This window comes from Trichomycterus rosablanca, chromosome 6, assembly GCF_030014385.1.
Source record: "Trichomycterus rosablanca isolate fTriRos1 chromosome 6, fTriRos1.hap1, whole genome shotgun sequence".
Lineage (NCBI taxonomy): Eukaryota > Metazoa > Chordata > Actinopteri > Siluriformes > Trichomycteridae > Trichomycterus > Trichomycterus rosablanca.
The window spans coordinates 19842286-19853546 of NC_085993.1; positions in this window are offsets into that span (position 1 = coordinate 19842286).

The following is an 11261-nucleotide window of genomic DNA, read 5'->3' on the forward strand; positions in this document are numbered from 1 at the left end:
CGAACGATGAGAAATCTTGTGCAAAGACGCACATCATGGTTTTACCTCCCATAAAACGATTACTCCTGCAAGAAGGCAACCATCTAACAGGATCTGGTATGATGCTTTCATTTATCTTTAAATTAGTTAGAGGATACAGGATATTAGTGGATTTATACCAGTGAGAAATTCAGTGCACTATCAGAAATCAACAGGCTGTTTCCAACAGGTTCACTAAATGTCTTACAGTAGTCCAGAGAGAGAGAAAGAAGGCATTGCTTGGTCATTGCTGTTGCCCTTTTCTATCCAAAACATGGTTGTGAATGGGTGGTATGTAATGGAGGGAAAATGGATTAGCTACTGCGTGTAAAAAAAGGCCAAATTGAGCATATGATTTTAGTCAGTATGAACAAAAATGCTTAGATTTGTTTGGTAACAAGTGTTCAGTTTTTATACGTGGTCACTGCAGCTATAAGGCATTAATATGACGCAAGAAATATTTTCCATGATTTACACTCAGCTACGGAGTGGCAGAGGATAAAAAAGGTTGAAATGGTTGTTTTGAGAGCATGCATTATATTCAGTAAAAACAAACTATCCAGCATCCAGCATGATAAATACTTTATAATTCAAAAATCAGCAGTAGCTACAGTGATGTGGTTTACTACTGGCTTTAGAATCTGGTTATGTTTCAGTTTTGGATTTGAGTGTTAACATTATTGACCATAAAATTTCACCTGAGAGGCTTTGTTTAGACAGACAAGTTCTGGTCTTGTTTAGATTTCTACAGATGAAAGAGATGTGTTGTGGTAATCTGGTGTCCCACAAGGTTCTGTTTTAGTCACTTACTGTTCTCGAAATATTTTATCTTGACTAATTAAATTTAGATTGACTGCCTGTTGAATTTAAACTTCCAGGGCCCTAATTGTATATCTTACTAATTTCTTGAAGCAGTATAGCCTATACGGATCACCTTCTTCACTTGCAGCTGAGCTGGTGGAAGATGCCTCTCCTGAAATAATATTTTGAATTATATTTCAAAAGCTGTAGCCTAGTGGTTAAGGTACTGGACCAGTGATCAGAGGGTCGCTGGTTCAAGCCCCACCACTGCCAGGTTGGTGCTGTTGGGTCCTTGAGCAAGGCCCTTAACCCTCAATTGCTCAGACTGTATACTGTAACAGTAATGTAAGTCGCTTTGGATAAAGGCGTCTGCTAAATGCTGAGAATGAATGTAAATGAATGTAAATATTAGGTGCGTGAGATAGTCATTTAAGTTTAGATTTTTTTTTAATCCAGGCTAAATGTAGTAGGCTTCACTGAGTGGCTTCAAAGGAGACTGATTTGCTGAACAGCTGGAGTTTTGTATCAAGCCAGGATGAGCAAAGATTCCACTTGTAAGACTGTAACAATTAGTGTCCTCAGTAATTTGTGCATACCTTGCATAATTTGTTTATTGCATAAACCCAATTTCATGAAAAGTTATTAAGTTAGTTGTTAATTCTCTTTTAACTGGCAAAAGTACAATGTAATGACTTTTAATACTTTGGCTGATGAGCTTGATGGTATTCTGTGAATAAGCAGGTGAATTGGTAAACATGTGAGGGAATCATCTTCAAGTATAAAGGGAGGATCCACCAAAGGCTCACTCTTTGCAAGCATAATATTGTGAAAAAAATCCAGGGAATCCTGAGAAATCACAGTTTGGGTAAAGCAGGGTCTGAAACCACAGTTTAATGTGCTAAGATGGCATTGTATGAGAAACCATCAAGCTACTGTGATGAATATAGTCTGGAGTGATTCGCAAAATTGATGTCTCAACACAGTTTGCAGCTACATGAAGAAATCTAACCTATAACCAAAAGTGCTTTTTGTTCACAAAACAAAAATGATCATGTAGTTATCAGTGGAAGGTATAACTGATGCAGAGGCATATATTAGGGCATATGTCGCCATCAATGCGATGTCTTTTCCAGGTAAAGTCTATGGTTATTTTAGCAAGACATTTTGCACATGCTTACAAGTGAGTGGCTTCAAAGACATAGAGTGCATATGCTTGACTAGCCTGCCTGCAGTACAGATCTGTCACCTATTGAAAATGTATGCACATTATGAACAGGGGAATCTGACAATGATAACCACAGATTTGCTGAGCAGCTGGAGTTTTGTATCAAGCCAGGCTGAGCAAATATTCCATGTGCAAAACTGTAACAATTAGTGTACTCAGTTCCTAAATAATTAAAGTGTAATTAATAGAAATGTTGATGTAACAGTGGTAAAAATTCTATTTAAAAAATATAACTAAGTTGGTAACATTGTAAAAACATTGGAAATCTTTTCTTTGTACTTTTGTTAGTTGAATGAAATTTCAAGAAAATAAACAAATCTTAGATTCTTGTTTTTATTGCATTTAAAAATTCCAACTATTCTGATGTTATGGTTTGTAGATTATATTAGATTATATTTCATTTACGTGCTATTTAACAGATGAACATAATCTTTTATATTTCATATATAAGGCACATTTGGCTATGCAAGGTGCATAATTTGTTTGTTTATTAGTATTTTAACGTCATGTTTTACACTTTGGTTACATTCATGACAGGAACGGTAGTTACTCATTACACAAGGTTCATCAGTTCACAAGGTTATATCAAACAGTCATGGACAATTTTGTATCTCCAATTCACCTCACTTGCATGTCTTTGGACTGTGGGAGGAAACCGGAGCACCTGAAGGAAACCCACGCAGACACGGGCAGAACATGCAAACTCCACACAGAAAGAACCCGGACCGCCCCACCTGGGGATTGAAGCAATGTGCATAAACATTCTTGTTGTTCCTCTTGTTGTTATTATTATTAGCATGGCACTTCATCGTCTATATTTGAAACATAGTGGTTCAGCTCTATCTTTTATCAGCACATTTTTTTGGTTGGGTAAAAATGTGTCCAGTACATGGTGGCCCAACATGTATTATGAGTGCTGCACAGCAACATAGGTCCTGGGTTTAATCCCTACCCCAGTCACTGTTTGTAAGGTTTGTTTGTTTATTAGGATTTTAACGTCATGTTTTACACTTTGGTTATATTCATGACAGCAATGGTAGTTAATCATTACACACAAGGTTCATCAGTTCACAAGGTTATATAGAACACAATCATGGACAATTTAGTATCTACAGTTCACCTCACTGGAGCACCCGAAGTAAACCCACGCAGACACGGGGAAACTCCACACAGAAAGGACCCGAACCGCCCCACCTGGAGATCGAACCCAGGACCTTCTTGCTGTGAGGCAACAGTGCTACCCACCAAGCCACTGTGCCGCCCCACTGTCTGTAAGGAGATTGTATTGCTCTTTGTATGGCCAAGTGGGTTTCCTCTGTATACTCTTATTTTCCCCCCTACCTCTCAAAACAGGTTTGCTGGATTGTCTTCATTAGTAACTTTTAAGTATAAGTATGTATGTGAGTAAATAAGTCGGTGTGCCCAGCCATGATATGGATCAGTACTTTGTCCGGGGTGAATTCTGCCTTGTCTTTAGAATTTCTGAATACTAATGGACTAGTTGAGCTAGTTTCATGGCAGTTTGAGCTTTGCTGTTGGCGCCTAGATTAGTTTAAGTCTCTGTAACTCTGGAGAAAATGAACCATGAGGTACCAGGCGGAGAGCGGCTAAGCAGAAAAGTGAAACATTAAGCTCAGATGGGCCGGACCAAATGCTGGGTGAGCCATTAATTAGCTCGATCACCTCTGACCTGACTAGCAAAGAAGCAGCTCAAGATGGCAAAGGCAAATATGGTTTAACTACACAAACATGAATGCACACTGGCTAACACACACACACACACACACACACACAGCTAATTCAGGCAAGAATGTAGATAATTCCAAATGCTTTTCTCATTATAGAACATATTTTGGTGAGAGAAAAATCTCTCCTTTGAATGTATCAGGCTGATATGTTGGATTTAATGCCATGTTTAACATGCAACAATCATTTTCTGCACACTAATGAAGTTAATTAAAGCTATTTAAGTTCAACCCAGGACAGACATTACTGTAATAAAGAATGTAAGTCTATTCCTTTGAAAGTTTGTGGACACCCATACAACAACCCAACACCACATCCAAAACAACAGATATTAATATGCACGTAGTCCCTGAATGGCTACTATAACAGCCTCTGCTGGACTGGCATTTTAATAACTTTTATGTGTGACAGAATCGATGCATGACTTCACTTTGGGTTGATGTTATAGAAGTTTTGTCCACAGTCTGCCTTTCAATGAATCCCAAATGTTTTCCATTAAATGGGGTCAAAGCAATCCATTGGTGTTCTTATAAATCAAAGTCAGGAGTCTAATTTGTTACTTTTTGCAGTGGTTTGTCATGTTAAAAAAGGAAAGGTCACCGCTCAGGTGGCGCAGCGGTAAAACACACTAGCACACCAGAGCTGACATTTTGAACTCGTCGGTTTGAAACTCAGCTCTGCCATCTGGCAGGCTGGGCGGCTACATGAATAATGATTGGCTGTTGTTCATACAGGTTGGGAGCCGGAGCCGGGACCTCATAACTAATGCAATTACGACCTCTGCTGGCTGGTTGATGCCGCCTGTGCAGAGTCGAGGAATAATCCGTTGATCAGGGTGTGGCTCTCTGTACACAAAGCTGATCCACAAATAAACTCGCCTCGTGCAGATGAAAAGATGCAGTCGGCTACTGCGCACATGTCAGTCTTGCTCTCCTCAATCAGGAGTGGAGATTAGCATTGGTAGAGAGGAACCGTAATGCAATCAGGTAATTGGATACGACTAGATTGAGAGGAAAATTAAAAAAAAAAAGATACTGATGCCTGAAATTTGATTTGTTAATCGTTTTCACTGCTCCTCTCAAAACCCTGAAGCACATGGTGTCAATTCATTGCAAGGCAACACATGCTCACACATTCACTTACTTATACCTGGTCATATTTAGGAGCAAAACCAACTACCGGCATGTTTTTGGCAGATGTTGCACCCAAAGGAAATCAGTGTAGACAGAGGGAAAATAAACAACACTCCTCACAGTGAGAGACTCAACCCATCATAAATGGTGTTTGTCCAATTTGTTTGGTCACAAAAAAATTGAATCCGGACTTGATATAGGGTGGCACAGTGAAACAGTAGGTAGTGTTGGTAGATTTGATTCCCACTGTCAATTACTGTTGATGTGAGGTTTAGCCAGGGTTTGATTCCACTTTGTACCTAGTGTTTTTAAGGTATTAACCAGGATTAAGTGGTTCTTAAAGACAGATATAAAATAAATGAATAAATGCTTTGATCTAAATGGTGGCATTCGTGTCTTTTCTAACAGCTGTGATCAACCATGCCTCCAAGTTAACTTAACAGACTAAAATGAATGAATAAATGTTCAAACAAAATAACCATAAAATGCCTCAGTGCAAACCAGATGACTTTTAAATGCCATCAGATTGGAGCTCCACATGCGGATGGAACTCACCGTTTTCTGTTCAGCTTGTTGGTGGTCGGGGTGCCCTTTTAATCCACACTGCTTCAGGCCCAAACAATTCCAGCTTTGTATGCCAGCTTTGGGGGTGTGTTACTCTGTAAAAACTTAGATGATAGAAATAGGCCTTTGTTTTAAAGGAAATAAAACACAAAGAAAAAAAGATGAGAAATATTTTAGTCTGCAGGCAGATTTGATGGGTTGGTTTAATGCCTGGTTCAATTTAGACTAAAATGTTTGTTGACAATTGAATAGCAACTTTCTGTACTAGCAACAAGAAGGCACTGTTATTCGATCACAGCACAGCAAAGTCATGGTTTGTGGGGTTGTGGTGAGTCTGGAATCAATCCTGAAAAGACAGAAGTACGAATTGGACAAGGATCCAGCCCATCACAGAGCATAGCACATACTTATCCATTAACTGAATCACTCACAGCTAATGGCAGTTACAGTTGACAATCCACTTATTTGAGCTTACATTAAACAAGTGGGTGAAATCTAAGTTGCTAAAGCTGTGTAACACTGTGCCTTCATATAACAACTTACTTACATAATAAATTCCCATAGATACTGCAGCTTTACATACTTACGTAGCTTTTTAACCAGTATTGACAGTACCATTTTGTTTAAAACCTCAAAAAAACTGCAAAAAAGCATGTGTGTATTTAAATACACTTGCGGTCTCTACATAGTCAGCATGTTATGCTCATGAGAAGAAGGCTGTCTAAATTCTTCAATATCTTAAAATGCTGCCTACTGAGGTGCCTTAATTCTAAGTGATAATCTGACTGAATAACAAGAGAGCATTTAATGCTTCCCTAGCGGTGAAGGCAATCACAGCATTGAGTGCGGCACAACTTTTCTCACAAAAAAATTACAAATATGGCGGATGAATACAAGGAACAAACGGATTTCTTTTCAAATGTGTCATTAATTACAAAACTGTGGTGACGTAATCACCGTAATTGCTGTCTAAGTAGTGCGTCTAATGGTTTACAGTACACGATTTTTACCCTGAATTTCCCTCACCGACAGGTCGCCGCTAGATGTGGAAGCTCGGAAGCAACTCGGTGTTTGCTCGGGAATCGAAACTCGGCTCTCGATCGCTATGTGTGAACTGTTTAACGACTCGATCCAAGCGGCTGAAGAAAAATATCTAGCATGTTAAATATCTGAACGAGTCGCTGACTCAAAATTGCGTATTGTGAAAGGCGTTGCGAGCAGGTTGCGAGTGGCAGCGAGTTGCGAGTGCTATGTCGAACTACAGCCAATGAGATTGCAGAATACGGGGTGAGGGTAAATCTGCGGGGAGGAGCTGTAAAAACGTGGGACCGGGGCATAATATAGTATCAGAATACATTGGCACACACACAGACTCAACTGTATTTTGTGATCTTATCGTCCACGCCAAACCACAATACCAGCGCTGCATTACAAAAAATATTTATTAACCTTCAACTCACTACAGTACAGACAATCCCTGCTGGTCGTGTAGCCCAATTGACTCGGATTCATTTATTTGTCCTACTTGCTTTTACGGTACACATCAGCGCACAAACAACTTTGATCGCTCGCTTCTTGTTGACATGTATTTTTGGACACGGTATCATTAAACCCCTCATCACTTCTCACGTGTGTTTTCATGACAAAACGTAGTTTGGGAGACCAGACAGACTCGCCTGCGATTCCTCATGATGATTGATTGTGTGATGTGTAATCCCCTATCGACGATCAGTCTTGTAGTGTGAAATACACAATGACTTAAAAGACTCCCGATTACAAGAGATCCAGTTGTGTAGTGTGAACTGTACAGCGATCTGACGACTTGGAAAGTCATGTAATGTGAACTTGGCATAAATAATCTGCCTTAGGAGTTTGATGTCTTATTAGTTTAGTTTAGACTGAACTTGTCTCTGTTTTAGGCCATTGTAGTCATGTACTTAGGTTCATCCTAGATTCATGATTAACTATTTGTCTGTTTGGAGAGTGTGACTAATTCCCTGCTCAGCCTTCTCTTCTGGTCCTAGATAGCAATGATTCATGCTGTTTTTGGAGTTTGTGGCTTCCGAGACACTGTGACGAATGGATATGAGTTTCGACTGTCCCATTTGGGCAAAAAGGGCATAAAATAATTTGTGGCTGAATACCCCCGCTGTCATAGCAGTGTGTACTGGTAATAGCTCAAATAGCTCAGCTGCATATACTGTGTATAGACTACTGTTTGTTAGTTAAGCAACTGTGTTTCATAAATCCTCTGCTAATTAGATAATGTTAGCCCTTTTGTTCGGACAGTGCTACATTTTTGTTAATGTCTCTTTCCAAAGGTCAAAAAGCACATTGCACAAACCGCTCGCCTGTTATCAGTGTGGCCCACTGTACTGAAAATTAGTGCCGGGGGTCACAATAAAAACTGGTCACCAAACACATGTGAAAATATTGTATAACAGACATACAGTACATGCCTCCATCTTTTGGATTTGAAATTCATGAGCGACTTTCTGATGGTTTGTTAGTCCTGCTATTTCAGTTGGCACTATTGTAAATAAATGTACTCCGCCACACATCTGTTTTAATCTACCCAAGTGCTGCCATTTTACACTACTTTTTATTTACATTTTTATTTATATTTATTTGCTGCTGGTCTGGTGGCCACCAGGGACTAATCTGGATCAGACAGCACGAGACAGAGGGCACTGGAGAAAGCTGACCAGGCTGTGCAGCCAACCATTGCAAAGCGATGACAAAATAGTGAAATGAAATGAATTAAGACTGAATGAGCTTTATGCTGTCCTCTCCTAATGTAAAAATAAATATATGAATTAATCAGCTATAACATTAAAACCACCTCCTTGTTTCTACACTCACTGTCCATTTTATCAGCTCCACTTACCATATAGAAGCACGTTGTAGTTCTACAGTTACTGACTGTAGTCCATATGTTACTCTGCATGCTTTGTTAGCCTCCTTTCATGCTGTTCTTTAGTGGTCAGGACTCTCCCAGGACCACTACAGAGCAGGTATTATTTGGGTGGTGGATCATTCTGCCACTGCCATGGTGGTGGTGTTAGTGTGTGTTGTTCTGGTATGAGTGGATAAGACTATTTTTTAGTTTTTAAACACCTCACTGTCACTGCTGGACTGAGAATATTCCACCAACCAAAAACATCCAGCCAACAGCGCCCCATGGGCAGCGTCCTGTGACCACTGATGAAGGTCTAGAAGATGACCAACTCAAACAGCAGCAACAGATGAGCGATCGTCTCTGACTTTACATCTACAAGGTGGACCAACTAGGTAGGAGTGTCTAATAAAGTGGACAGTGAGTGGACGCGGTATTTAAAAACTCCAGCAGCGCTGCTGTGTCTGATCCACTCATACCAGCACAACACACACTAACACACAACCGTCAGTGTCACTGCAGTGCTGAGAATCATCCACCCAAATTATACCTACTCTGTGGTGGTCTTGTGGGGTCCTGACCCTTGAAGAACAGGGTGAAAGCAAATTTACTTAGAAAGTATGTAAAGAAACAGATGGACTACAGTCAGTAATTGCAGAACTACAAAGTGCTCTTATATAGTAAGTGTAGAATTCACCAATCTAATATTAAATCTATATTATCAGCTAAGTGGTATACACACTGTCCAATCTGATTTAGTGATCAATTATTTATTGAATCATTGTTTCTTGCCTTACTTGCCAAAATTAATTTGGTTACAGTTATGATGCTAGTTACTAATTATAGCAAACATTATGTTGGTTTATATGCCAGTAAAATAATATTAGTTCATATTCTCTAAAAATATAGCATTATTACCCCAATATCTCATTCAAAATCTTATGTTGTAAATTACTGAGTGCAATTACTTCTTGTAAACGCTAATTATCTGCAAATACAGATCAATGTTTGTTTGTTTATTATATCAAACACAGTCATGGACAATTTAGTATCTCCAATTAACCTCACTTGCATGTTTCTGGACTGTGGGAGGAAACCGGAGCTCTCGGAGGAAACCCACACAGACATGGGGAGAACATGCAAACTCCACACAGAAAGGACCTGAACCGCCCCACCTGGGGATCGAACCCAGGACCTTCTTGCTGTGAGGTGACAGTGCTACCCACTTAGCCACTGTGCCACCCTACAGATCAATGATAATCATAAAAACAATGGGTGTGTTCGAAAACCTAGTGAGCTGCCTTGCTGTCTTACTGACTACATAGGCAGCTGCCTCAGCAGAGAGGATTCTATTAAGTCAATGACTTATAAGGCAGGTTATTCAAACTCTCTACTTAGACAGCGATTCCATCGGGTTTCGCATTTAGCATTTTGTCATTCAAACCCATGGGATGGGGTGGCACAACACGCTAGCATGTCAACTACCTCTCTTCTCCCCATCTCCCTTCGTGTACCGAAAACGGTTAGATTCGCTGACAAGCCCGAACTTGCAAATAAAAACACATGTACAAGTTTATACAAGTTAAAAATCAGTAATAATTTATTTACGTTTGAAAATAACTCGTTTCTCCACCCGTCAGCCATGTTTTTTTTTTTTTCTGTGAGAGAAGAGCTGCCGCACTGAATTCTGGGATTGCCTTGATCACTAAGGACGCTTCCGATGCTCCCTCGTTCTTGGGTCAAAATAACATTGAAATGTTAAGATACCTCAGTAGTGAGGATATTAAGGCATCTAGGATTTCGAACAGCCTCCTTCTCGGGAGCGTGCATAGGATGACGTAAAATGCTGCCTATGTAGAGAGCTCCCTAGCTTTTCGAACACACCCAATATTAGCCGACTTTAAGAAGGTTGCTTAAAGGCTGCCAGACTCCCCTGCACCTTGGCAAAACTTTTACAAGCCATGGATCTGTACTAAATGAATGCAACACCCTTCTTGCTATATAAATTCTCTTTGTTTGTTGGTGTTTTGATGGTGGATGGCGCTGTCCAAAACATCCTTTTAAAATCACTCATAGATGTCAGCCTATGTTAAGATCTCGTGACTGTGAAGACTATAGCATATGATATCATTTTTATTAAACTATTTACTGCCCATCTTGTGTCTTGTGAAAGAAGGCTTTGAGATCCTTGATAGGCAAAAACCAACTTTACATATATAAAATTCTCAGAAATAAACACTAAAAATGTATTTGAAATAATCTGTCAATCTTTTGGACAAAGATCTGTTGCCTGATTGATCAGTCACAGACAAATTATTTCAACACTGCATTGAAATGTCTTTAACAAGTGTTTAAAAAGTTTTAACTTCAGTGGTATACTTGAGAAACAACTTCATCAGCAGTGGTGCAATAGCTTCAGGCTTGTAAGAATAGAGCTTTTATTCAGTACACACTCTTATCCCAAAGGCTATAAAAGATATAACAAGCAACAAGAAGAGCTTTCTTTTTTTGCAGCCAAGGTTTCCTTTGGGGCTGAACAGAAATGTCTATAGCATTCATAACCTCTCAGTTCGCATTTGTGACCTTTAGCATGCTCTTCTAATGTCATGCCAGTTATCACAGTACAAACTGTACACGTTAGTGCAGTAGCAAATCGTGACTTTTAAATCTTAGGCCTCTGATTCTTGTCTCATTTAAAAAACACTGTCTAGTTTACTGTGTCCTCTCCTAAAGTACTGCAAAAGTTCAGTCAATAGTTCAGCCTTAGAAATGCAAAGAACAAACAGGAAGATGGTTATCAGCTAAACAAAATAGCTCATTTCTTAGGCAAAATGCAAATTTACATTTACATTTTTGGCATTTAGCAAATGCTCTTATC